Source organism: Mauremys reevesii, linkage group 1, assembly GCF_016161935.1.
Source record: "Mauremys reevesii isolate NIE-2019 linkage group 1, ASM1616193v1, whole genome shotgun sequence".
Taxonomy (NCBI): Eukaryota; Metazoa; Chordata; order Testudines; family Geoemydidae; genus Mauremys; species Mauremys reevesii.
This window is the reverse complement of record NC_052623.1, coordinates 242,716,284-242,742,991: the sequence shown is the minus strand read 5'-3', so window position 1 is coordinate 242,742,991 and position 26,708 is coordinate 242,716,284. Positions and strand designations below refer to the sequence as shown.

The 26,708-nt window shown below is 43.7% G+C and overlaps 1 protein-coding gene across 34 annotated transcripts in view; it reads left to right on the top strand.

Moving 5' to 3' along the window:
- SOX5 (SRY-box transcription factor 5) overlaps positions 1 to 26,708 on the top strand; it is an 862,257-nt gene that overhangs the window by 155,334 nt on the left and 680,215 nt on the right. For 6 of the 34 annotated variants that reach the window (XM_039543806.1, XM_039543787.1, XM_039543713.1 and 3 more), the window contains one exon: positions 8,393 to 8,501. The exons of the other annotated variants lie outside the window; for them this stretch is intronic. The gene's annotated coding sequence lies outside the window, so the exon portion shown is untranslated. The remainder of the gene's footprint in view (positions 1 to 8,392; positions 8,502 to 26,708) is intronic. 34 annotated transcript variants of the gene reach the window in all.

Below are 26,708 nucleotides of genomic sequence, written 5' to 3'. Positions count from 1 at the left end.
CTTTTAAGATTAAAAATATCAATTTGAATTGCAAATTATACCTTTGCTCTATGTATTAAAAGGTGGTGGTGGGGATTTCTTTCTCACCATTGCCTAAACTAATAATGAAAAGAAATATGATCCTCTATTAAAGGAGGCTGGGTGAGCGGTGTGCTGATAAACTTGTTACAGTAACTAAGCTTTACCCTTGTGTGGCACTTTTTATCTGAGGATCTTGAGGCACTTTGAAAGCATCACTTCAGACTTCCCAATGCCCTCAGAGGCTTGGGTATCCTCCTACCCATTTTACTGAGTCACCAAGGCTGGGATTTTCAAAAATAGCTTAAGGAAAAGGGGTGAGGTAACAGCTTTTATTGGACCAACTTCTGTTGGTGAGGGAGACAAACGCCTGAGCAACACAGAGCTGCCCGTCAGTGCCAGGAAAGGCATTTCCAGTGCCACCAGGGAATGCCAGGTGGAACAGATTGTTCAGCACAAGTAGGTAGCAAGTGTTGTGTTGTAAGGGCCCACTCAACGTAGAGTGGCCCATTAACACCTCTGCAGTCGCAGAACAAAGAGAGGGGGTTAGTGGGATACAGACTCTGCAATAAGCCATAAATCCAATGTCTCTGTTCAGTGTACGATTCCCAACGTTTAGCAGAGCATTGAACCCAAGCTCCCAGGCTCATCTCCCAGAAGTGTTGCCGGCCTCCCCTGTCTCCTCATGGTATGTGCTAACTACTTGTGCTGAGCAGCCTGTTACTCCCTGAATTTTGCTGTGGCGCTGGGAGTACCTTTCCCGGACCCGGGGGGGGAGCTATGTGTAGCTCAGGGGCTTGTCTCTTTCACCACGTCCAATAATAGATATTACCTGACCAACCTTTTTCTCTAATACCCTGGCACTGACACAGCTACAGTTACGCTGCATGCAACCTATCTCCTATTTAATCCATTGTGTTTTGGTTGCCTAATTCTTTGGGCTACTTTGAAAATCCCAGCCAGAGTGGTTACATCAGTTGCTTTAGTTGCTCCTCCCCCCTCTGTTTTAGTTCACTGGCAGGTGGTGGCAGGTACTTGAAACTCACGGATTTGTGTATCTTTAGCCTCGTGATAAACCCTGGAACTGTTTATTTACCAAACCCAGTTTGGGACAAAAGCAGAGGGTGAAGTGTATCCCAGTTCCATAAAGCTATATTTGAGCTTCACGTAGGTGGAGTGTAGGGAGATCAAATCCAAATCCGAGCCAGGGTGTGGGGCTGCTGTACCAAATTCACCTCCAGTGACTGTACAGGACATGAGAGCCACTGGTCTTGTGACATACGAGGGTACAATCCAGACTAATGAGTAGCTGTGTCACCCCCTGCCCAGCAACTTTGGGTGCCTTACAATGCTTTGGTTGAAGCAGCTGCCACCTGGGCAGCTCATGAACAGCCTTCCAGCCACACTCGGGTTACGCTCTGGCTCTCAGCAGCCTTGGTTATACTGCAGGGTGACCCCAACACACCTCCAGTCTTAGATTTTCCCCCAGAAAGGTATGTTCTGTACTGCCCAGCCCTCTCCTGGACAATACAAATTATATAAAGTCCATTATTTCTTTAATAGAAATAATATGCACACAACTTGCCACCCCAAATGGAGTTTCCCAGACACTTCTGTTTAAACACACTGGATTAGCTAAAACAATAATGCAAGTTTATGAACTACAAAGAGAGAGATTTTTATACGAGTACAAGTAATGAGCCATAAAAGTCAAAATGGTTACAAGAAAAGTAGATAAAACATTATTGGTGCCTAATTTAATAAACTATGCTAAATTCAAAGCAGAGTTTTCTCACCACGTGCTTTCAGTAGTCTTACTGACTAAACTTAGGTCAGGACCCCTTCTCCCAGAGCCCAAGGAATGCTTCCTTTGTCGCTTCAGGTACTGTCAATGTGGTGGGCAGAGAGAGAGAGAGGGGTGCAATGGGGTGTTTGTCCCTCCTTTTCATAGTTTCAGTCCCCCTCTTGAAAAACATTTCCAGCTGTGTACCAGGAGACAAAAAGTCTATGCAGAAGGATGTTCCCTGTTGCTTTTTTCTCACCTGTTTGAGCTTCCTTTATTTCCCTTCTTGCTTGATGACTCTATTACCTGCTTACATGCAAATTAATCAGAGCACAGATTCTTCTGTTTAAGATAGACTTGTTTGCCAACCTCAGTTTGGAACATGTGGTAATAAAACCATACAGTGGACTCTAATAACTTCACATACAATATTGCTGCACATATTTTACCAGGATAATGATGACTAACAAATTATTAGTTTTCAAATGATACCTCACAAGGCATACTTTGTATAAAGATTATTACAATAGTGTGTAGGATATGGATACGGAGTAGTCTGTCACAGGTCTGCATAAACATTGTGGCTCCTCGCCTGGTCTGCCTCCCAGCTATAGTTCATCCTAAAGAGACCTTTTCTATGGCCATTCAACTAGCCAGATCTTCTTTCAGTTTCTATTCAGGGATTAAGTAGTGTGGAGAGCTTTGCACCCGTGTGAATTTCACCCAGAGTACGGGATGGATATTCTTTTATACTTTTATTACCAAAAGTGATGGAGAAATGTTCAATTCCTTTTATTCCGCTCCCATTTCCACCTTTTTGTTACTGATTTTTTTCTCTCTCTCTTATTTAAAAAAAATTGTTTTAGTTAGCTTACGTATGGTCAAGGTAAAAGATTTATAACCCTGGAGGCAGATTCCCTGTGGGTAAACAGAAGACCAATACAGCATGAGCAGGAATAGAGAAAGCTTTCCACAAAAGTAGTCAAAATGCCTCATTCCTGGCTCAGAGGGACTACCCTATTATTCCTGATGGTATTCTGCACCAAAAAAAAATAAAAATTGTGCACACAATATTTCAAAATTCTGCAAATTTTATTTGTCAAATAATGTGAAGGCTTCAGCATGGTATAGAGCAGGGGTGGGCAAACTACGGCCTGTGGGCCAGATCTGGCCCCTCAGGGCTTTGGATCTGGCCCATGGGACTGCCCCCTGTGGCGCTGTGGGCCCCGTGCCGCTCTCCAAAAGTGGCCGGCACAATGTCCCTGCGGCCTCTGGGCAGGGGGACAGAGGGCTTTGTGCGTTGCTCTTGTCTCCAGGCACCGCCCCCCTCAGCTCCCATTGGCCGGGAGCAGGGAACTGCGGCCAATGGGAGCTTTGGGGGAGGTACCTGGTGGCGCAGCAAGGGCAGCACACACAGAGCCCTCCGCCCTCCCCCCCTTCCTGGAGCGGCATGGGGCTGCCACCCTGGAGCCCGAACCCCTCCTGCACCCCACCCCCTAACTCCCTGCCCTCAGCCCACTACCTGCACTGCACACCCCTCCTGCACCCTAACTCTCTGCCCTGAGCCCCCTCATACACCTCTCAGCCCTGTGCACCCCAACTCCCTGCTCTGAGCCCCCTGCTGCACCATTCACCCCTCCTGCACCCCAACCCCCTTCCCTGACCCCCCTCCCACAGTCTGCACCCCTCCTCTGCCCCAATCCCTTACCCTGAGCCCCTTCCTGCACACCGCACCCCCTCCCACACCCTACACTCCCTTCCGCACCCCAACCCCTTGCCCCGGCCCTGCATACAATTTCCCCAGATGTGGCCCTCAGCCCAAAAATTTTGCCCACCCCTGGCATAGGTGAGCACAGGCCACTGGCTACAAAGAGGGTGGAGATCATTCTGCAGCTCCCACCCGGGACATGGACTCAGTGGTGAGGCTGCATCCAACCCTGACACAGAGCAAGGACCGGGCCTGTCCCTCTGTTGCAGGTGCACCAGGTATGAGCAGGCAGGATCAGCAAGGGAAGATCTAAGTGTGGCGGGTCTTTGTGTGGTGGGATCCAGGTGTGGGTTGAGAGGGTTCTGTGTGGGGCAATCTGGGTTCGGGCAGCTCAGTGGGGGGATCCGTGTAGGGGGGAAGGGGGGATCTGGATGCACAGGGGCTTGTTGGGGGATTCTGGGTGCAAACGAAAAGATTTCTAGTTTGCATTAATCTAGTCCTATTGGAAGAGGACGACATTAACGCAAACTAAGAACGTTTTAATTTGTTCCCGCAGAGTCCACATGGGGGAGTTACAGTGCAGCACATTGGGGCGCTCTGCTATTCAGCTGCCGTAGTACAAACTGCAGGGCAGTGTAGCTTAAGTCCCATTTTCAAAAGTGATTTAGGAGTCCAAAGTGAGTCTTCCACTGAGACTTAACTGCCTACATCACTTTTGAAAATGGGATTTAGGCAGTGTAGACAAGCCCTAGACTCCTAAGGCACTTAAGTATTTTGAAAAGATTACCCGCTATCTTTATTTCTGTAAAGTACCATGTGCAGCTATGGTACTCTCCTTATCACACAAGTAATAATAATAGTGTCTTTTCAGGAAGAATACTTGTTTGTTTCCAACCTGGCTGAAACCTGCAAGGTCATTTTCAATTTCAAGATTCAAATAGATTGAGAAAACCATCCAAACTTCTTTCCTTGTACTTAGGGAAAAAAAGAAAACCCCAATAAATGAATCACAAACATCTGTTAAGGTTTAGAATTTAAAAGCACAAATATCAGGAAATTCAAAAAATTAACGGTCTGACTGTGTATATTGCGTATATTGGCTAATACCTTTAAAAAATGACCAGTGATTCTGAATGCCTCAACTTTTTTTAGTGTCCAACTTGGGACACTGGCCTGGTTTTCAGAGGGTGGATGCTTAGCAGTTTCCGAAAATCAGGATCCTTTACATTTTCTTGAGTTGAGCATCCAAAATCACTAGTCCCTTTTAAAAATCTTGGTTGTTGTGTTTATAAAGCTAAATGTCTGTCTGCATATATTCTATATGCAGGAAACCAAATTTAATGTTGCAGTAGAAGAAACCTGTATGTTTTTTTTCTTGATGCATACACTTAATGTTTTAATGTGTTTGACAAAAAATGTAGGCAGAAGATGCGGTTTTACATTAATATAGGTAACATTTTATTACAAAACTCTGAGTCTCTTAATCTTAACAGATTTCAGTTGTCATTGGCACATTTTAGATATTACCTGCAGCTGCTTCTCTGATTCTTTAGATGTAATTTTATATACTGGCCCTTTTCTCATTGTTTTGATGTTAAGAGGTAAATCTCCAAAGTATTATGCAGGCGTTAGCAGTACAACTGTGATAACTTCTATGAGAGATAGTTAGGGTGACCAGATAGCAAATGTGAAAAATTGGGACAGGGGGTGGGGGGTAATAGGAGCCTATATAAGAAAAAGACCCAAAAATCAGGACTGTCCCTATAAAATCGGGACGTCTGGTCACCCTAGAGATAGTGGAATTGTAATTTGAAATTAGCTGCTAAATTTGAAAATCTTAGCCCTGGCAAAAAGTTAATCTAATAATCAAAGATTTCTAACAAACACTTTAACATTATAAACCTAGTTGATTATGAGAAGCTAATTTCAGAACAAATTTATATTGACTGTATTTATCATCTTAATTCAGTTCCTTACTGCCAATATTGATCATCCCAGTCGATATGACACACAATAGGTTCTGTAGTTTTATTTGTTTGAACCTAGACAGGACAGTGTTGGGTAAGAAGGCAGTATTGCTACATCTCCTTTTCTCTACACATCATCATTTTAAGCCAAATATTGTATGGATGGGCTACACTGAATAATAAAATACAGGTAATCCAGTAAATCCACTAAAGGATTAATATTTACAAAAATAAGGCTCTCCCAGGCCCAGTGTATCTATTTGGCTAAATATGGAGGATTATTAAGACTAGACAATAGAACAGAGCCAGTCGTTTGCTATCAGTTACATTTTAATGGGAGGGTTTCCTAATGCCAATTGGTTGACATTGATGCTTCACAGCCCTAATAGCATTTATTCAGATATATTTAGTAACAGCCTTAATGCTGTCTAGACTGAACATCAAAAGTGCTACTGATGCTGCCCTGATCAATTTTTAAAAAGGGCAAACAAGAAAAAAATATCTTTTTTTTGTTTATATTTGCAATCAATTTTTCATTTTTTTTAAAGAACGCATTATTTTCATATAACAATGTCAATCATGTGGAAGTCCACAGGAAAATATCTGTTTTTTGGGTTTTTTAATCACTTTAGCCATTTATTTTCTTAAAGGAATTAACTAGTTAAGCACTAATTACAGTAGAGCCTCAGAGTTACGAACACTAGCATTACAAATTGGAAAGTCAACCACACACCTTGTTTGGAACCGGAAGTACTCAATGAGGCAGCAGCAGAGAGGAAAAAATAATAGAGCAAATACAGTAAAAAATTGTGTTAAATGTAAACTGCTAAAAAAAATAGAGAGCAGCATTTTTCTTCTGCATAGAAAAGTTTCAAAGCTTTCAGTTGTAAAGTTTCAATGTTCAGTTGTAAACTTTTGAAATAACCACCATCATGCTTTGTTCAGAGTTACGAACAAACTCCATTTCCAGAGTGTTTGTAACTCTGAGATACTACTGTAAATGAATGATTTTCAAAATGGGCCCACTGATATAAAAGGATCATAAGTTGAAAAATACAGAACTAATTTTCTTGAAACAGTCTTTTCATTGCAGAGATTATGTGATTTTGGGTTTTCTTACAAACACAATTGTATATAATACTGTAGAAAAACCTTATTTGCGAAATAGTATGTGATCATTTTAGTAACGACTGTAGGCAGGACAGGGATGGTTTCTTGACTACATTTTTTTTTACAGTGTCTAATATCATGAGGCCCTGAACCTTGATTTGGACATCTAGGTGCTACTGTAATATAATGCTTCTGTGCTACTGTAATGCATGCCTCCAGGGGGGCAGAGTTAAGGTTGTGTGTGTCCCAGTTCAGGGCAAATGAACCTGTATTTCCCCCTCATGGTCCAGCAAGGGCACCCACTCTTAAGATCCCAGCTCCTCAACCATCACCTCTCTTGGGAGGAGACATGACTATCTCTCCCTCCCGACCAGGGTTTTTTCCAGAATGCATAGTTTCCTGCCTAGACTGTGTTATTCCCAGCAAGCCAGACTGCCAGCAGTGGGAGTCAGTCGTTCATGGAATTTTTCTGTGGTTACAAATTTGTAACAGGCTTATCTCAGAACAAGCACGCTGACTGCACAGATCAGCCTGTTTTCTTTATACAGCTTGGGCCTTCAATCTCTAACCTTCATGAACATATAATCAGCAGACAGTGGTTTTCTCCTCAGGGCATAGCTTCAAAAGCCCGGGTTTTTGAATAACTGGGTGAAGGAATTCACCTCCTACATATTTCCCAGGAAGTCCACTTCAGACATATTGTCCCAAAGGACCATTCTGGTCTGCCACGTGGTTCAAAATAGTCCTTTGATCTTCCAGGCCCACAATCGTACATAACCTTTGCATTTAATACAATAGACTCCAAAGGTACTGTAATAAGTTTTTCCAAGGATACTGCAAGAAACTGCCACATCTGTCACAGTGTGTTTAACCTTAACTTTCACATTATCTGATATGTAAGTACCTTTTAACTTTAAAATTGAGCAAATGTGGATTTATATATATATATATATATATATATATAAAAAATATAATGTATTCAAGTTAAAACATCTTCCTTTCCTCTATGGAAAAAAAGCCAAGTGAGATGGATGTTTCCAATTATGATTTCTATATTTGCTGGAGACAAATTATCTCCCCGCTCCCCCCACCCCCATGAATATTAGGAGAAATCCTGGCTTCATTTAAGTCAATGAGAGTTTTGTTTTCTAGGTATTTTTCCCCCATTATGTTTTGTTACTTCCACTGAGAAATGGATGAAATGTTGCCTTGTGTTGGTTTCTTATGGATGTAATGAATTTCTCTGATTTGAAATGGTATTCCAATACTTTAGATTTTTGAAAGATAACTGTTTTTTTTCCCTTCACATTCACCAACATCAACTACTATTAATGTGATATGGCTGCAAACCAAATGATGATCTAGATTGTTTTAGGCTGACAGCTCCACTGTGACTCAAACAGGTCAAATCTTGTATTTGGATTCAAAGTGCAAACTCCAGTGTACCCATAGGCCTGCTGGGAGTTGATAGCAAAATTCCAACTAGAAAAATTTATTCCCTCCATTTTTTTTTCTTTTGAAAGTGGCATGATTTTCTGTTGTGGCCCATGGTTCCTTTTATGAATCCAGTTGCATAAAGTAAGGGCTGTTCTTACAATGGAGAAACTCATTGCCCTAAAGAATTAAAATACCTATATTAACTTGCTATCTGGACAGTGTTTTATTATCGGAGCTGAGTCTAGTGTATATGCCACAAAACCAAAAAGTCTGTTGTCCTTGTAACCCTAAGAACTAGTGGCATTTTGTTACCACTTCTGTTTTTGCCTCTATGTGGATAGCTAACATACACTGTTTCCTTTGGGCTAGGTTGTGCCTTTAAGCTACATGTAGCTGTACCACTTCAGAAGGGGGCTAGGCAAGAAATTAATCCTGAGAGTGTCACAATTTCTTCACAGCTCCATCTTTGATTCTGGCGGTAAGTAATCTGCTACTGCCCCATGCCAATTAGATTACTTCCCTCCTGCATCAGCTCGGCTGTACTAGGCAGCACGTTGGAGGTGGAGCCAAAGGCCTGTCCATTGCCAGTGTCACTCTACTCACTTGCATAGGAGCAGGGAGGTACCAAATGCACTCCTCCAAACTCCTGTGCCTGCAGCTGAGATGTGGGGAGGCCAAGCCAGGGGAGTGAGTCTGGGGGTCTTATTTCCTGCTTGGTCCCTTACATTACCATATAAGAGCTAGACACAGTGTAGCCCTTTGTGTCTTGTATTTTAACTCCCTAATTACTTTCATATTTTTATGTATTTTGTCTCTGTTTGCTACCCCACAAAAGTAGTTAAAAGAAAAATAAGAGCAGAGCTAGAAGCTGGACTATGATCTCAAGGTGGAGTTTAGCATCTGAGTCCATAAGAGGGTCAGTTTTCCATTTTGATATGTTTGCAACTCCCATAATCAAGAGAACACCCCTCTTAAGTTTTTGGGGGAGTCTTGCTTGCCATGATTAAGGTACTGCAGGCAGTGGTGGAGCAGCTAGCTATAAACCAGATGCAATAGATTCCACTGCTGCCTGAAGCTTATCGACTGCTGCTCCACTATTGCCCAGGAGCACCTAAGTTTAAATTAGGAGAGTCTGTAGTGTGACCACATGTCTTTTTTTTTTTTTTTTTTTTGGACCATACAGACGTGGTTCCATTGAACGTGCTGGTGTGATGTCTCCAACCAAGCCAGAGGAGTTACAAACTAGGTTCAAGAACATAGCATTTAGTCAGGGCCAGTGCAACCCATTAGGCGACCTAGGTGATCACCTAGGACACTAGCATTTGGGGTGCGGCATTTCGGGTCCTTCAGCAGTGACCGCAGCGGCTGGATCTTTGGCCGCACTGGTCATCGTTGGCATTTAGGCGGAGGGACCTGGGGCAGGGGGGCGTGGGGAGGGCCGCCTGCAGCAACTAAGGGGGGGCCGCAGCAGGGGAACTGCTCACCGCCCCAGCTCACCTCTGCTCTACCTCCTCCCCGGAGCATGCCACCCTGCTCTGCTTCTCTCCCTCCCAGGTGCCAAACGGCTATTGGCGCCGCAAGCCTGGGAGGCGGGAGAAGTGGAGCGGAGATGGCGTGCTCAGGGAGGAGGCGGAGCGGTGGGGAGCTGCCGCAGGGGGTGCAGGGGGAGTGCCTCGGGGGGTGTGTGTATGTGAAGAGCTGCCACAGGGCTCGGGGTGGGGGGGCGCAAGGTGGAAGTTTCGCCTAGGGCACGAAACATCCTTGCACCCAACCTGCATTTAGTGTTAATGATTTATAAAGTTAAATATATTAGATTAGGTCCATTTTTTTTCATACACAGTCCTATAAAAATTCAGTGGAGAAAATGGAGTAAATAAGGTTACCCTACTCACCTACAACCCCTGCAGAGACAATGAGTTTACACTTAAATTTACAGCTTCTAAGGATAATGAGAAGCAGTAGCTACATGGCTGTGCCCTAGAGAAAGAAAGAAAATGAAGGATAATGTACTACTTACTAGCTAGCCAAATGAGGACTGTGAGACAGTGCACTATTAGTCCTACCATGTGCAACTGTTTATTGAGACAGAAAGAGAGGCAGAGAGTCACAGTTACACATTCTCATTAACTTTGGCCAGCGAGCACCATAGCTATGGAAGGGGGAATTAAGGGAGTGAGAGTAAATCTCAACTGGACTGATATAGCTGGAGAAGTTTTCACTAGCAGCATGGGAGCCTAATGTCACATTGTAAAAATAAACAAATAAATAAAAATACAGCCTCTGTTCTAGTTCAGCAGTCATCAAAAAAAAGGAAGTCGGTGTTTAAACATTAAGTATTTTCCTGACTTAGTCTTGACTATAATTCTTCTGCTTTATAAAGATGAATAAGAGAGTATATGTAAATAGTAGGAACAGCTTTCCTTTGATAAAAGTGCATTGACTTGATTTCAAGTTACGAGATTAATATGTTGGTTTAATATCTTTTGGGAGGGGGATTATTCAGTGTTACTTTATTTTTAATTGTTTTCTTTAAAGCATAATGACTAAAGTCATTTTAATTACTCTTATTTATTATTTGTATTGCAGTAATGCTTAGGGTACGTCCATACTACCCGCCTGGGTCGGCAGGTAGCGATCGACTTCTCGGAGTTCGATATATCGCGTCTCATCTAGACGCGATATATCGAACTCCGAACGCGCTCCCATCGACTCCAGAACTCCACCACCGCGAACGGCGGTGGCGGAGTCGACGGGGGAGCCGCGGACTTTGATCCCACGCCGTCAGGACGGGTAAGTATTTCGAACTAAGGTACTTCGAGTTCAGCTACGATATTAGCGTAGCTGAACTTGCGTACCTTAGTTCGAACCCGCCCCCCCCCAGTGTAGACCAGGCCTTAGAAACCCCAGTCATTTAATGTTAGGTAAACACTATGGTCCTGATCCGAGAACCACTGAAGTCAACAGGAGTCTTTCCACTAACTTCAGTGGCGTTTGGATTAGGCCCTATCAGAGCACGGAGCTAGCATGCTGTCAATGATACCACTCCTCACCCAAGTAGCCATCACAAGTATGTGCTAATCATTGTCACCTGTAATGAAACTTCCGTTTTCAAATGTGGGATCATGTTCTGAAGTCCTCACTAGTCAAGACTGCCACTGATTTCAGTACAAGTATAAGCACAGGCTGCATCAGCAAGTTTAAACATGTGTGATCCTGCAAACATTAACCATTTATTACTTCATTAGGTCTGTATTTAGTAGTAAATGTGACAACTCCTGGTTCAGGCCTTTCCAGAATAAGTGTTGAGTGGAGCTGGGGAATTATTAAAAATTCAAAAAGCGGTGGGGAAAATGATGAACGTTTTGCAAATGCGTGTTCTCATTTTTTTTTCAACCAGCTGAGAGAAAACTTCTGGATTTGGCCTATGTTTTTCAGCCTATTTAAACTCAGTAGTGCTGCTTTTTCTACAAATGCTCGAGTTGCTCGTGTTACTTTACTTATTACTTTAAAAATAATTTAAAAAATCCTAAAGGCTAGATTGTCACTACTGCTGGCTTGGCTGTGCATCCTTGCTACACAGCTGTGCTAGAGGTACCAGTATCACGGTTCTAGGTCTTCTCCAAAATGCAGCCTCTGCTCGCTCCATGAGGGAGTGGGTGGAGCCACTGCTCCGTTTTCCCAGCGTACTGACCGGCTGAGCTAGTTGGTCATGAAAAGGAAAGTAAATTGCACTCTTTTCAGGGCTGTAGTACCTTACTTCCTCCCGAATGAGTGGGGAGCAGGGGAAGAACTGAAAATATCCGAGTCAATGTTCCTTCTGGTTCTTTTCCTGGGATGGGATGGGATAGTATGTGCCACCCCAGACTCAGGGATGATCCTAAAGGCTCCATCTAAAGATGTTACTAAGTGGAAAGGCACTCTCTCTATTTATCAGACAGACTGAGAGAATAAAGCCACTGAATGAATTAATGTACTTTGCATGAATATACTTAAAGGAAAAAAACCATGCTGAAAATAATGCTGTATCTCCTAAATGAATACATTTTTAACTACAAATGAAGGCTCCATCACTGGAGGGTAAAATACAGCTGTCACCTTTCCTGTCAAAGATAAATACGTGTATTCATTATAAATGAAGAAATCAGTGTGCCTGGCACCAGTTTTATATCACTGTTATACTATGTGCCCCAAGGCTGTACCAAATTTAAGATGTTACTACATTATCTAAACTATATCTGAGCATTTGGCACGTTTCTTATTTTATAATCATAAATAAAAAAACTCCTTCCCCTGCTTCTTTTTGACATATGTGTGGATATAACACATTTTAATAAAACAAGTTTCATTCAGCTGAATACTGTGTTAGCAGCAGGTAGGAGTAAAAAAAAAAAATTAAACACACACATATATCATGAGAATATTCACCATTACATAAGACAGGATACGAATGTATAAGGGGTACAAATCCTTATGTTTCAAAGCATGCTAACGGCTAACTGCCTGGGGTCCGGAAGAAATTTCCCATATGTCAGGTTATTCCATAAGTGTTGATTCCCAGATGTTTTATACTTTCGTCTGAAGCATCTGGTTCTGGCTACTGTCAGGATACTGTCAGGATACCAATTGGTTTGATCCAGCATGGCAATTGTTTACCATTTTCTCTTCTCTCTTTAGTGAAAGCTTATTCATAATACTGTTTCAGGAGATCACATGCAAATATGAGGGGCCAGGCAGTATTACCATCTCAGTGCCTCTCTTTTATGGCTTGTTTGGGAGTGGGGAGTGTTGCTCTGCTCCCACTTGTCATCACTCTCATGTTAAAATGTATACAATAATGTGTCACAAGCAATAGTGTGTGTGTTATCTTTGCTTGTATTAGCAGGTGGCATCTGAGGAAACTAATCCTGGGATGGCGTAAAATATTGTTTGTGTTCTATTTATAACTATTTGTCTTTTAAGGAGGGATAAGTATTGTGTATTAAAGAATCCCTGAATAAATTCCTATTTTTCCTGAACAAATAAATGCAGCGATTTTTTCAAATGAACCAAAGGGATTTAGGTACCCAAATGTTATTGAAAGTAAATGGGAGCTGGGCACCTAACTTCCGTAGGCTCCTTTGAAAATATTAGTCCCAAGCAGTTCTCAGCATAGCCATCTCTAGATTAAGTAAAATGTTAGCTGTACACAGGTACAAGCTAGGTACTAGTTTAGCTGTCCCCGGGACACTTCCAGACAATAGCATTTCATTAACAATAATGGTGTGATCGGCAGGTAGAGTTGTAGGAAAGAGATCTTTAATAAACATGCTGAGAGGCCAGTGTTCTGTACCAAGGCTCCACAACTGGAGTGGTAGCAGCTTGAACCCAGCCTGCATTCATTTCCTGAGCCCCTAGTGCCACACCAGCCTAGGTCCTACTTGACCCTCTTTCTCCAGTTCCCCATTTCACATTACAAACAGCAACATAGCAGCTCACATAGGGTTCATCTTAGTAGATGGTATGCACACAATTCAGAACTCTCTTTAATGCTTTAACTTGTTGCATTATAATACTGTGTAAAGCACATATCTAACCATGGGTGAACTTGGATAACAACAACTGAAACCTTTACCCCGTGCTAAAATCTTTATATGAGGATAGAAGAAGCATGTTTAAAACAAAAAGTCCTCCTTTCTTTTCGTTTAAGTACACTCTGCACTTTCTTGTTCTGTCCAGGAGCACAGGGCCGCCCGGGGGTGGGGGGCAAGTGGGGCAATTTGCTCTGGGCCCTGGCATGGCGGCGGTTCGGGTCTTCAGCGGCATTTTGGCGGCGGGGGGCCCTTCAGTTGCTCCGGGTCTTTGGCGGCATTTCGGCGGCGGGGGGCCCCTTCAGTGCTGCCAAAGACACGGAGCAACTGAAGGGCTCCCCGCTGCCGAAATGCCGCCGAAGACCCGGACTGCTGCCAGGTGAGTACAAGCGCCGCAGCTCCCCCGCTTTGCCCCAGGCCCCCTGAATCCTCTGGGCGGCCCTGCAGAAGCAGAAGAAAGAGTGCCAACACAAGGCAAGAACAGCCTATCTTGCAGTGTTTCTGTGTGACCAGAAGCAGAAAGTGATGAAAGTCTCATGAGAGAGCCTCTTCTCACAAGCTTTCCGCCCCTGTTAAGAGGAGGAGCTGATCATCTGGGTGTGCATCAAAGTATCTGGATGATGTTCTGAGCAATGCCTCAGAAGCTTTGTGATCTTCCTCAGTTATTACTTTAAAACATGCTGAAGCGAGATGATGCTCTCACACAGCTTGAGTAGCTCTGAAGAACAGAACCAGACCTTTTAAAAAAAAAAGTTATATAAGGGGTATTTGATGACTGAAACTGAGCAAGTAACCCTAAAGAAGCTCTGCCTGATGTTACCATGGTTCTTCTGAGTGTGCTGTCACAGGCAACCATGACATGAGCACTATGTTGGTATCAAGAGGCCAAACAACTTAGGGCAAAGACCAGGACTTGTATAAATTCCTGTGCCTTCATGCATGATCCTGTGGATGGGCCAGGTTTTCCAAACAGTGTTATGATGCTGGGGGTTAGGTTCCTGCTAGTCTCTGCTATTATGGGTTAAATTCCAAGAATTAGTGTTTGTGCCAAATTTCATGTTTTGAAGTTATTTTATTTTGAATACATTTGTTAATGTTAGAATATGTTGGTAGGTGTGCTCCGTCCCAAAGCTATGGCTAGAGACAGGTGGAGACATTGTCCTGGCCAGTGGCTGGGATACTTGAGGGGAGTGGACATCAGACTGGAACCAGGGGGTAAGCTTGTGTGTGCCTGGGTGGGTGTCAAGGTTGTGCTGGCTGGTCATGATAGCAGTAACAGTAATTGTGGTATATGAGCCACCTAATTTGCGGAACTACCATGACAGCAGGAGTCAGTTCTGTTGACAGCTTCCAGTTACTGTACATGAGGCCAAGAAAGAACCTGCATGTTTGGGTGCAGCCAGATGTGCTTTGACTGGCCGTTTTCATTGCTTGGAATTTTATACTTAACTGTTAATCCAAGGTGACAGATAGGATGGAATGGTGTGTATTCTTTTCTACTGACAGGCCTTTACTGTCAAGAGTGAAAAACATAGCAATGGCAAGAAATTATATACAGTAAGATTCTGTCATTATTTTTTTCCTACATCAGATCTTCAGTAAAGAGTATATAAATGTAACATCAAAAATGGTGACGTTTGGGGTTGTTGCCATACTTGCAGGTCATTTCAAGGCTACCCTTTAACTTTGAGGAAAGGTTATATTTTCCAGAATCTTGCTACAGACACCTGTACCCATTTAAGGGTTTGCTTTTTACCTAGGCAAATAGCTGAATTTGGAGGAGCCTATTCTTCTGCGCCTGCCATCCCTTTAAAAGCTCGTTAATCTCAGTGTGCCAAGTCCAGTGGGAAAGTTGTTTCGCCTGTTGACACTGTTTAATGTTAAAGATTTATGGTCGTTCCTTGTGTATACACAATAGACATTTTATAAATTAGATTGTTCGTGAAGTAACGTGATATGTAAATGTTATTGCTACAAATTCTGCACTTGGGCATATATTTTATACCCCATAGCCAGTAGGAATATAAGGCCTCTCAAACTATCCTGCTTTGTTGTATACAGTAGGCTACATTTAGTGTAATTCCGTTTATTTCAATGGATTAAATTTGGAAATGTACCAGTAAATGGTGGCCATGTACTGGAGCACCTAAACTTTGCAACACCAAATGCTGTAATGGTAGCTTGCCGGGAGCCTGAGGTCTGCACTCGATTTGCATAAAATGCAATATTTTTTTTATCACAGCTAAATGTATGGTAATAGTAAGTAGAGTTATATATGTGAACTAGAGAAATAGATGCTAGTATTAACTCATTCTCTATCTATACTCATTGTGTGACTTGTGGGGTTGTTTTTAATGTACCCATGTTTGTGGTCAATATTTAATGGTGAGTGCTTCAGAGTTCTCTTTGTTGTGATATTTTTTTCAGGCATTTTAGGAAATAAGGGAGCAAATGCATATTTGTCTGAATAAGGAGAAGCTGATCTGCAGCATTCTGCTGTCCATGAGGCTCACTTTACTAAAGAGATGATGAAGACACAGCTGATACCAGTATGCATGCATGTATCTCTTTCCTTTAATACAAACCTGCTCTTTCCAAAGGTGGTTTTAACACTACATGTGTGTTTCGAACCCTGACTAAAGAACAGGTCAGTAAACTGTAATCAGTGGACACAGATTTAAGGAAATGGGCAATAGCATGAAATAACCAAACATAAAGCTTAGTGAAGGTGGGGATCAAGACAGGTGCATAATTCCCAGAATGACCAGTTTAATTTTTTCATAGCTATTTGATACTTTGCCCTTTTAATTATTGTAGCATCAGAGGGAAGTGCCATGTTCTCATTATTTCAGCAGACGCCTTAATTCAAAGACTTTATGACTATATAAAATAGGCTACTGGGTGAAAAGCTAGACGCTTTTATTAACCGCCTGGATTTTTGTCTGCCTCCTGTTTGGCTAAACAAAAAAATCATGTGACAGACTGATTTTGTGCTGGTGCCTTCAGCAGCATAGCATATAAAATGATAGTCTGCACAAGAGGTCTAATGCATGGATAAGGCTGCTTTTAATGCCTCTAGGCTTATGGGACCTAACTCCAGGTCATCGATATCAAGAGACAGCCAGCTTGCATATAAACTCCAGCCTGCTGGTGCTCTGACCCCAGAGTTCTGGCAGGGAGAGAGAGGTGGCACCAGCAGAGAGAAGGCAGCGGCCTCTTGTTTCACCTCTCACTTCCACAAGGTTCATCTCACCAAGGGAATGGGGCCCAAGGGACTAGTCCCTGCTGATCAGGATTGGAGAAGTGAGGAATCTGGGGGACCTTGGGATATAAAGAAATCAGGTGGAGGAGAAGTGGGTGGCACTTGAGGTGGCAGGAGTGGGTGATAGGGAGAAAGAGCTGTTGAAAGAAATTACAGGAGGTAATAAAACAAATATAGGCAGGCTGTGGGAGGAGGAGTGGTAGAAAATATGCCTTTGAGGGAAAAAAAATTCCTGAAGTTACACAAATTTGAAGATTTCACAATCTGAGGATCATTTTGTCCTTAGGCAATGATGTCCCAAACAGTGTTGCTTCTGCCCTCCAAAGCCTTTTTAGTATTTGTACTATGAATTGGTAGTAGCATTTCCCTAATTAATGTTTCAATCAGTTTCTATTTTAAATCCCTATTTTAGTATCCTTACCATTCTGATTTGGAAAATTCATTTGGCCAAATTACCACATTTCCTCAGAAAACAGAGGAGAGTATCTCTGGAGAGGCTGAAAAAAATTGTTCGAGTCCTTTTTTAAGTTCTAGGTCAATAAAAATGATCCTGTCCCAAATTTTTACGTTTCTTTCTTTCCTCAGAAATGACCTGTCATCCTTCAAACTATCCATTATAGTTAGACCTACTTGAAATCATAAAGAAAATGCTCTGTAAACAAAAGCAATGTTATTGATTTTGCTTCTGCTGATGTCCAGGGTTCAAACTGGAGGTGGTGGTGGCAGTGGCAGGGAGAAAGGTAGGGGTACTCTTCCATGGTCCAGCCACAAAATAAGCTGTACTGATTCAAACACTAAAATAATAAGTTACTCTCAATAGACTGTGCAGAAGTTAAAAATATAATCCTGCTCATTGACTGAACTCCATTGGCTTGGCTTCTCCTCAGTGGTTGTTCAGAAGCTTTGCTGTGCTCCTGGTGCTTCTTCTTTGACTCGGGGAAGAAATAAGTGATGTTACTTTCCCCAAACTGCCCAGTTATTGCACCAAAGTAAGCTGCCACTCAGAGTAGATTGCACAGATCTTCATAAATGTGATACTTCCTCTCCTTTCCTTAGGCCTTATCTATGGGAGAAAATTATACTGATTTAACTAAGGCCTGGTCTACACACAAAGTTGAATTGATATAACTCAAGCAATGTCAACACTACAAACTTTTGCTGACACAAGTTTCGTCAGCATAAAGCCACCAGAGTTAGTATATCGCTTGTGCATGTGCGTTCTTGGCTTCTTGCATCAGTGCTGCATATACTCCCCAGAAATGCTTATGTCACTGCACAGTGCAGTGCACTATGGGTAGGTATCCCAGTATGCAACTTGCCATTGTCCAGCACATTGTCTTTGGGGAAGTATTGGCAATACCTGGCGGCGCAGAAACGAATCTCAGAGAGGTGACTGGGACTATGGGGTCAAGTTCCCATCATTCATCTTTCTCCATCTCATAATACCTTCCCTATCCCATAACTTTTGTACCTACTTTTAAAATCCCTCAAACCTCCGTGGGATTTGTCACTGTCTCCCATCTCTGACAGAAGCATGGAGCCTGCATAGTTCTGCGCTATTGTCATGAGTGTTACAAGCAAAGGATGCATGATCCCCTGGTATTTTCAGAGCCACAAGAAGAGTTGCAAGGAATATGACAATTTTGTGGAGGTCAGATTGCTGTGGGACACAGTGCGAACCAAGTCTAGGGTGTTGGTGGCATTCATAGAGCAGCTGCAGGTGGTAGAGCATCACTTCTGGACCCAAGAAACAAGCACTGACCAGGAGATTGCATCATAATGTGTGTTTGAGATGATGAGCAGTGGCTGCAGAAATTTCAGATGCACAAGGCCACAGTCCTGGATTTGTGTGCCAAGCTTGCCCCTGGCCCTCCAGTACAGGGACCGCAAAATGAGAGCTGCACTGACAGTGGAGAAATGAGTGATGATCTCAGTGTGGAAACTTGCAACCCCAGATTGCTACCGGAAAGTGGCAAACTATTTTGGAATTGGAAAATCCACAGTGGGGGCTGTAGGTGTGGAGGGCCATTAATCATCTCCTGTTCTTCAGGACTGTGACTCTGGGCAATGTGCAGGACACAGTGGATTGATTTGCAGCAATGGGGTTCCCAAACTGCAATGGCGCGATAGACATCATGCATATCCCTATTTTGGCATCAGACTGCCTTGCCACAGAGTATGTCAACAGAAAGGGCTACTTTTCTATGGCTGTGCAAGCACTGGTGGATCACTGGGGATGCTTCACTGACATCAGAATTGGCTGGTCAGGGAAGGTGCATGATGTGCACATCTTCAAGAACAAAGGACTGGTCAGGAAGCTACAAGCAGGGACTTTCTTTCCCAACCAACAGGGTACCATTGGCTATATTGAAATGCCAATAATGATCCCGGGGGATCCAGCCTACTCCTTGCTCCCTCAGCTCATGAAGCTGCACACCGGCCATCTCGATAACACCAAGGAAATGTGCTTTTGGTAGATTGAAGGGATGCTGGCATTGTTTACTCATAAGACTGGATCTCAGTGAGCAAAATATTCCACTGGTTATAGCTGCATGCTGTGTCTTGTGTAATACCTGTGAAGCAAATGGGGAAAAAAACTGGAGGTGGAGTGGCTGTCTACTGAGTTTGAACACCCAGACACAAGGGATATTAGAATAGCTCAGTGCAGAACTACAAAGCTCAGGGTGGCTTTGAAAGAGCACTTTTAAAGTGAACCACAGTACTGCATTGTGGTGTACTGTGCTCTACCTGGCCCTGCAATTTGGGGGCATGTTAGGAATTGTGTGGTGCTCAGTGTACATTTATGACAATAACACTTTCAATACACCTCTTTAATTTTGTGGTGCTTGCCATACAATTATGATTATTACACTGTATTTCACTGATCCTGTGAGTTGTCACACTGTACAATAACAAGTAAGTGAGTATTTTCACTACTGCTAGACACTGCAGCATATGTTGGGAACTAATAAAGATGAATTATTTTCCAAACAATAGAATTTTATTGAGTAACGAAAACACTTAAAAACTCTGCAAGTTAAAAGCAAATGCACTAAAAACTGCATCTCTCTCTCCTTTTCCTGCTGGAACTCCTGGGCCTTTCGCCTGTCTGGTCCTTCCTTCTACATACAGACTGCAGTATTCGCCCTTCAGACCCTCCTTCTACTCATGGCCTGATGCAGCACTGACTTGCAGGATCTTACTATATGTGTCACCTTGAGTCCTCTTCTTTCTCCTCTGTATCTAGCTCTGGCGTTCTGCGGGAGTGGAGGGAGAACACCTGAAGGCTGCAACGGCAGCAGCTATAGATAGAATACCTATAGGTATTCTGTCAATACACGTATCAGAGGGGTAGCCATGTTAGTCTGGATCTGTAAAAGCAGCAAAGAGTCCTGTGGCACCTTATAGACTAACAGACGTTTTGGAGCATGAGCTTTCGTGGGTGAATACCCACTTTGTCGGATGCATGTCAATACAGTCACAATGGAAAGCAATAGTTAAGACTCGGAACACAGAGAGCACATCTGCTGCTGGTGTCCTAAAGCCACCTACGTCCATATGCTGCTAGCCTGTTTACTGCAACGCTGCCTGCCAAAGATATGCCAACTGGCGTGGGAAAGTGTCCTACCACAGAGGAAGAAGTACCACTGCCCTCCCTAGAAACTTTTGTGTGGATTGCAGATACCTCCATGAAAAATTCATCAGCATCTCTCAGGAGAATTCAAGGGACATCCCTTTGTACATAAATGAACAGCTTTGCATGCCCCTCTGCCTAACTTTACAGGGGAATGAAAAGCAGATACTGACTCGACCTCTCGTTGTTGCACCGCTAACCCTTCTAATGTGAGTAAATTAATAAAAAGTCAATAGCTCTGTCCTGCTAAGTTGGGATTGCCATCATTGTAATGGGAAATACATTTACACACTTACCTCTGGTTCCTTCCCCTGCATTGTGCTCACCCATGCTTGACTTGTGGGACTGACTGGACTGTCGTAGAGTCTTAATTCCTGACTCATGGCATAGCTCAATGTCCCCTCCCCCCGGGTCAGACGACCCCCATCCTCCTCTTCCTTTTCCTCCTTGTACTTACTGTTCTTGGCTGGGGCCTGTGATTGGGCTCATCAGAGGCATCCACGGTGGTGTGCAGGTAGTGGTGGGGTCTCCACCAAGTATAGCATGCAGCTCTTTGGAAAAGTGGCAGGTCTGTGACTTGGCACCAGACTATTGGCCTCTCTGGCCTTCCGATATGCTTGTCACAATTCCTTTGCTTTCACGCAGCACTGCTGCTGATCCGCGTTATACCGTGTCTCCTGCATCCTCTATGCAATCTGCTCGTAGATGTCCACATGTCTACAGCTGGTCCATAGCTGTGCCTGGATGGCCTCTTTTCTCCACAAGTGCAGGAGATCCAATACCTCCTGTCTACTCCAGGCCAGAGTGCATTTGGAGAATGGGGAGCTGCTCCTCAAGCTGGACAATCAGGAAAAGGCATTTCAAAAATTCGTGGGGGGTTTTGAGAGTAGGGGCTTCTGGTTTCCATGATCCCTAAGCAGTGGTGTTCACAATTGTGACCAGAGCAGTCAGTGTCAAACATTGTGGGGTAGCTGCTGCTATCTGACATCAGTAATGCAGCATCTACACTTGGGCTGCATTGACCTCAGGCGGCGGCGATCCCTCAAGGTCAAGGATGATCTTTTTCACAGGTTTTATTTTTCATGGGTCCTTTGGTGACTGAGGAGGTCTGATCCTGGAGCCACAGGCTCTTGGCAGACATTGCAGGTGGTGCTGGAAGACAGGGTTGGGCTGCAATTCCTGTGTGAGAGTTGTCTATTCTTTTCTGGCATTTTTCTGCAAACAGGGCAAGGTGATTTTCCTCAAAAGTGGATGTTACTTCTCTGACAAGTTTTTGCCATTTATCCCTGTCCTGGGCTGCTGTTGATGCCATATCACCTGATGTTTATCCAGTGATGAGCTGCCAAAATATTAACAACCGGTTCCCTCCTCCTCACCCCATGAGGGTGACCCTCCCCACCCCCTGGGACTCCTGCCCCACCCCCCAGGACCCCTGCCCTATCCACCCCCTTCCCTGTCCCTTAACTGCCCCTGCCACCCCATCCAACCCCTCCTCTTATTCCTGTTGGCCTCCCACCACCCCATCCAACCCCTGGTCCTTCCTGACTGCCCCCCCAGGACCCTTGCCCCCATTCAATTCCCCTGTTCCCTGCCCTCTGACCACCCCCAGTCCAGACCCTAATCCACCCCCCGCCCTCTATCCAACACCCTCTCCCTGCTCCCTGTCCCCCTTACCGTGCTGCCTGGAGATGGGGGCCGTGCCACCCAGAGTCGGGGCTGGGAGCCACGGGCACTGGGCTGCAGTCGGGGTCCAGGTCGGCGTCTGGGTCCAGCCCGGAGCCTCGCCGCCCGGCCGGAGTCGAGGTCTGGTCCGGAGCTGTGCCGCCCAGCCGGAGTCGGGGGCCGGCCCGGAGCCGCGCCGCCCGGCCGACCAGAGTCAGAGCCGGGGGCCGGCCCGGAGCCACGCTGTCCAGAGTCGGGGCCAGGGTCAGGGTCAGAGCCGCGCCGCCGGCCCAGCCAGAGTCGGGGTCGGGGTCCAGCCCAGGGCTGCGCTGCCCGCCCGGCCGGGGTCGGAGCCGCGCCGCCCGCCCGGTCGGGGTCGGAGGCCGGGTCGGCGTTGGGGTCCGGCCCGGAGCCGCGCCGCCCGGCCGGGGTCAGAGCCGGGGTCCGGCCTGGAGCCGCGCCGCCCGCCCGGCCGGGGTCAGAGCCGGGGCTGGCCCGGAGCCACGCCGCTTGGCCGGGGACGCGCGGCGCCTAGAGCCCTCCTTGTGCCCTCCCCCCGCTCCAGCTCACCTGCAGGAAGCTGCTGCTTCCTTCTCAGCCCTCCCAGGCTTCCCGCGCTAAGAGCTGATTGGCGGGAAGCCTGGAGGGGGAGCCTTCAGAGGAGGAGGCAAAGCTGGAGCCAGGTGAGCTGGGACCGGGGGCAGGGCAGGGAAGGGAGCTGCTGGAGCCTTTGTTAAATTTAAAAGCCCTTTACAACCGGTTCTAAAAGGGTTTCTAAATTTAACAACCGGTTCGCGTGAACCGGTGCGAACCGGCTGCAGCTCACCACTGTGTTTATCTTAGGGTGTCTTTTTAAAGCATTTCTTTCAGCCTCCCCATTTCCTTTCTTCTTTGGTGAGTTGGGCATACAGCAGTTGTGTTGGTAAGCGTACATCAGGCATGTGCACACAGTGCCTGATGGGAACCACAGCCAAAGTGTGATATTTATACCAATTTAGTTAAACTAGTGCAACTTCGTGTGCGGACGCTTTTGTATCAGTTTAAACCTGGCGTATATCAGTTTAGCGAGCATCTGTATGTTTACAGGAACAAACTCTACTGATATAAACACTTTATAGTGATATAACTTCATCCATACTAGAGGGTTACCCTGATCTAATTGGTGCAAAACTGTGTGTAGTCAAGCTCTAAATGTATTTAGAATCTAATTTATTTAAATTGATGCAATCCCCGTGTGTGGACATTCTTATTTTGGTTTATAAAGGCTTTATGTCAATTTAGAATGAAATAGAAGAGTCCAACTCAGTGACTTATACTGATTTAAGTAAATCGTTTTCTAAAAAGCGATTCAGTTAAATCAGTACTATTTTTTCATGTGGACAAGGTCTTACATGCTTTGATGAGCAGTAAAGTACTTTACGTTTCAGCACTGTTAACCATTGTCATTGATATACGAGTCAATTCTCATTGTAATGAATGTGGGGATTCGCATCTCTCAGAGCTATTGTTTCAATTTCCTGTAAACTCAGGTAGACATATCTCCATCAATTACACTTGGTTCACATTCTCAAAGTTATCTTTGCAACATTACAAGCCTATAGACTTATTTTTGTATGAAAGCTGAGGCTTTGGAGCACAGAAGAATAGCTTGGAAAGATGCCAGTATGCCATACAACTGTGTTCTGGTTCAGTTTGAGACAGTATCGGATATCAGTAGAGTTTTGATAATGACTTCAGTGGAGGTGAAATCAGGTATTGTATGCAATATTGCCAGGCTCAAGCATTCAGGAGTCAGGCCTCAAAAACTTCTGAGATTGGCTTAAAAATCATGTTTTTAAAATGAGAATACTTTTTTTGTGTGTGTTTGTTCTATTTGCCTTCTGGCATTAGAGCCTTTAGGGAGCACTTCTTTCAAGTTTATAAACTTTTCTCTTAGAGCATGAGGGCTAGACATTTACTTTTTTTTAAAAAATGAAAGCTGCGTTTCTCAACCAATCACAGAAATCCAGCTGGGGCTTTAAGAAAAACACTACACATCACAAAACTTGTAATAATATAATGAACTGACAACATCATATTACCCTCTGTTGGCTGTTGCAGCTAAGAAATGATGTAAGTAGGGTGGTGAGTTAAAAAAATTGCATCAGAACGGTTTTTGATGGAAAATTGAGTTTTCAACTATGGAAAAAATTCCATGGAAAATTTTGACTTACGAAAAACTGAACACTCAAAAGCAAAACAAAGTTTTCATTTTTTATCTGAAAATAGAAAAGTTTAGAATTAGAGATGCTGTAGTCATAGTTCAGGGGCCTCATGCCCCTTCACAGGTGGTGTTCCCCAACTAGACTACAACTCCCAGGATGGATTAGGGCAAGGGATTCTCATGATGCACCATGACTCAGAAAGAGGGCAAACCATGGTGCATCTTGGGAGACTAATGCCAGTCTGGGAGCCCAGCCCATAGAGGAGAATGGGGACATAAGGAAACCAAATGATAATTTACTGAGGTGCTGCAGCAGCTTTTACTAAATGAAATTTTCAGCTTGCTGCTTAAGTTATTTGGTTTTTGACCAACGATTTTTGGTTTTCAATGTTTTTGCCAAATTTATTTGATTTGGTTTGTCAACATTTTTTATGAGATGGAGTGCAGAGGAGAAACCATTTCTGACCAGCTCTAGACGTAAGGATCCTTGCTATAAACAAAAACTTCCTTCTGCTCAAGTGCTAGGGGCTTATGTGTTCGAAGCTTATAGAACCAATTTTCTATACCTACCTGAATGGGCTATGATCTGTGAAAGGTGGTAACCTCTTTGTCATTAAGGTTAAAACTGGGGGCCTAATATCAGGCTGACTTTGATCCTGTTTTTAGGGGAAAAAAATAAAAGACGACGCCATGCCGCATTGGATAACGTATCATTTTTACAGACTGTGGTTATCTTTTAAATGGATATTGAAGTCATTTTCCAGTGAGGATGGTCAGATTGAAACAATCAGTGATCAAGCTAAAAAAATGTAGATATGTCCTAATTATTCTAAATTTCCTTATTTGATGTTTTATGTTTACTAATTCTAATGTAATGTGGAAATATTTTCTTATCTCGGATAGTCAAAGGGTTCTGAAGTTTTTTTTTTGGCTCTTTGTGTGTACGAGTCGCAATGCATTGTGCTCAAGGGAACAAGTGCCCCGTAGCTTTCTAAGTGCAAGGCTTTATTCACCTTCCTAGTTGAGCTTGAATCGCGGCAATATGTGACTTTGTGAAAGGTCACCTATTATGGTCAACTGTAATCTTCTTCTCACAAATCATGCTCTGTACTGAGTGGCAGAGCATATTATATAGATGGCAAATAGTTCTTTGAGACTCTCTACCTTCAAACTGTCACCCATGTTTTATGCTCTTCCATTGCCTTTGCAACACCATAATAGCAATTGTTCATTATTGAGGTCAGGTTAATTAACTTACTGATGGTTGAAGATTTGCTCTGATTTGTTTGCCTCTGAATGCACCTGCATAAAATGGGAATTTGAAACCTCTGTTTTTCTTTTGTGATTTCCTAGTGACTGATTGTTTTCCCCAACCTCCAATTTCTTTCTATCATTTGGAGATCAAAATTTACTTTAAATAAATTTGAATATAAAAATAATAGGAAATAATATATCTAGTATGTAAAGTGAATCCAGACTCTGATGCACTCAAGAAATGTCATCTTTCCAACCTGCAGAGACACCTTATTTCAGTGTATCTGTGATCCAAGCGATTGCCCTATTTGCACAGTCATATGCTAAAATAAGGAAAAAACAAGTGGCACAGTGATCATATACCTATTAATGGTGCATGTCTTTTCATCTGTATTTATAAGTATTTTAATATTTTATAATTTTGGATTTCGTTTTGAAGTTGTTTTGTAATACTTTTTTATTTTCTGAGCGTTGGCCGGAGGCTAAGTCACTGCAGATAAATTATTGGTGACTGGACACCTTATTCAAAGTCACTTTCAAAGTTTTGACACCTCTCAACATGGTACCTAGAAATCATTGTAAAGCTGAATATCATGTTATGTCTACAGTGCAAAGAAAAACTTGCCATACCAAGTCTCAGAGCCCAAGTCAATTGACTCAGGATACAGCCTGAGCCTGAGTATCTGTCTACACTGCTTTTTTTAGCCCTGCAGCCTGAATCAATTGACCCAGGCTCTGAGACTCAGCACTGCAGGATTTTCTGTGCAATATAGACATATACCCGCAAGCTGAAATCCTGAGGTTAGGCAGGAATGCTCGTGAACTTGGCAGGTAGGGGGTGTAGGAACTTTTAATGATTCTGGATGTTTCTTCCAACATTAGGAGGGAAGGAATCTTTGTAACATTAACTGGAACACAATGCATATAACATTAGTAGTAATCTGCAGTTCCGTAGCACTTTACCAATCAATTCAATCTCCGAGCACAGGTGAATGGATGGAGATGGAGTAGCATCAGGTGGAGAATCTGAATACACAACAGTAAAGAGAGGGGAAGATTTTGCTCAAAAACATAAGGCTGGGGGGAAATTCCCTACTGTTCCG